The sequence below is a fragment of the Tasmannia lanceolata genome, unplaced genomic scaffold, assembly GCF_043159265.1.
Source record: "Tasmannia lanceolata isolate RefF3 unplaced genomic scaffold, GAP_Taslan_0.1 ptg000012l, whole genome shotgun sequence".
Taxonomy (NCBI): Eukaryota; Viridiplantae; Streptophyta; class Magnoliopsida; order Canellales; family Winteraceae; genus Tasmannia; species Tasmannia lanceolata.
Window position 1 is genome coordinate 39,666,047 of NW_027518689.1, and position 2,327 is coordinate 39,668,373.

The following is a 2,327-nucleotide window of genomic DNA, read 5'->3' on the forward strand; positions in this document are numbered from 1 at the left end:
GCACAACCCTATTTTGATATTTGCACAAACCCAGCTATATTTTCTTCTATAATTTGCTCGTGAGAGCTTTTTGTGAAATGTAATAACCATTTAACATTTCTTTAAATACTAAAAGACAAGATGGGTTAGCAAAATTATCAAAAGATGGCGGTGCTGCTATCATTTTCCTAAAAAAATTTGTAAGAAACTGAAAAGAGTTGTAATTTATAAGTTATAACAACATGGATCCTCCATGAACACTTTTCTCAATCTAAAACTCCCAAAACAAACTAGCAATGGAAAAAGACATTAAAATAAGTATCCACAGTAGAAAGGATATCTATATAGGCCATTTTCCTTTTCTGAGTGCCCATCACCATCCATTCCACAGTAGAAAGCAGAAACACACACCATATATGTCTCCCTCAGGGCGTGTGTCTTCCCCACTCCTCCCTCTCCACCCCTAAGCTTAAACCACACCCCCTCATTTTAATCCACACACCCCTTCTCCTCTTCCCTCATGGCACTCGTTAATGAAACAAAGCTAACAATCCGCGATGAAAGAGAGACAAACAAAGAAACAACAACAAAGGAAGAAATAGACTATTCTGGAAGGGCTCAATGGCTCCGAGCTGCAGTTCTTGGAGCCAACGATGGCTTAGTCTCGACGGCTTCGCTTATTATGGGAGTGGGAGCTGTTAAAGAGGACATGAAACCGATGATCCTAGCCGGCTTCGCCGGCTTAGTAGCTGGAGCTTGTAGTATGGCTATAGGAGAATTTGTATCAGTATATTCTCAACTTGATATAGAGGTGGCCCAGATGAAGAGAATGAAAGAGAGTGGAGAGAGTGAAGAAGAAGAAGGGGACACGGCTCAGCTTCCCAATCCAGTACAAGCCGCTGCGGCTTCGGCTTTGGCTTTTGCAGTAGGTGCAATGGTGCCACTTTTGGCCTCGGCTTTTATAAGGAGCCATTTGGTAAGGCTTGGGATGATTTGTGTGGCTGTGACTTTGGCTTTGTTAATTTTTGGTGGGGTTGGGGCTAAGCTTGGGAAGGCCCCATTAGTGAGGTCTTGTGTTAGGGTTTTGGTTGGAGGATGGTTAGCTATGCTTGTAACGTTTGGGTTGATGAAGTTGATTGGGTCTCATGGGCTGTAGGTATCAAAAAGGAGGGTGGTTGTGTGTTTTTTATTTATCTTTTTTTCTTACTCCTCTTTTAGTGGTTTTTCATGTTTTTGTTTTGTATTTGGCAGATTTGAACTGTTTGTTCATATCTTGCTTCAGAGGCCAGGTGGATAGCCCTCCTCTTGTATTCTGCCTTCATTATATAAATTATAAAATGTTGAGGTCCGCCCCGGGGTCGCATTCTTTTCCGGGTTAAAAAAAAAACTGTTTGTTCATGTCTTGTAGAGTTAGAATGGAAATGGTAATGGCTGTGGAAGCTTTGGGTTGTTGCAAGGTTGACTACTCATTCCTTAACAGCCTGTCATCCTTAGCATATACTTCATAAAATGCTGAATCTCTACCTCCATTTGATAGCCTTTTTCTTAAAAATGCTAAAAGGAGTAGAGATATGATGCTGAGAAAGGAGGGTGAAATATCATCAGGATTTCTTCCTCTTTTCATATCGGAAGAAGCCGATGCTAAATCTATTTGATTGCCACCTAAATAATGTTTCCCAAAAAAAAAATTAAAATAACTTTACGGATCGATGATTTGCGAGTGTGGCTCTTTGGTTTAAAGTCATGGGTATGCTCCCCAGCGACACGAGTTCGAATCTCCCCTAGTAAACCCAATGTGTGTGGTTTATGTTAAGTGTCGAAAACGAGAAAAGCGCATACCTCGATTCATTGTAGTGGAAGATCGAGTCATTAGATTTTGGAGTTGTCGAATCGCAAACATGTTGAAAGTGAAGTGCCGTCCAATATTGATCCACTCCCTATTCAACCGTGAGTCCGATGGTGCTCTCTTTCTAATCTCCAAATTCCAGAGATAGTTCGTTTTAGAACCATTGCCAGGGAGTGAGATCTCATGGCTTTTATAGGCTTCCCTAAAATCCAATACCTAGGGTTAGGCCTCCCTGGTCAATTCCCAATTTGTGAGGGGCAAATTGGTTATCCCATTACCAGTACATAATTACCAATATAACCATCATCAATCGGTAATTACAACAAATTAAGCCAAAGTGTGCACACCCTCAAATAGTTTCCCAATCAATTACATCTATTAAACCCCTACTTTGAATCGAGTCTAAACATGGGATTTTTTTCCGTTTTTCCAATTCCTCCGTTTATTTCCGAATTTCCTCAATTCAAAGTCTTCCTAGACTTGGTCAGCCAAATTGTAAATC

General features: G+C 40.8%; 1 pseudogene; it reads left to right on the forward strand.

Moving 5' to 3' along the window:
• Nucleotides 1–271: 271 nt before the first annotated feature.
• On the forward strand, nucleotides 272–1,327 carry LOC143887330 (vacuolar iron transporter homolog 4 pseudogene; annotated as a pseudogene).
• The last annotated feature ends 1,000 nt before the right edge of the window (nucleotides 1,328–2,327 follow it).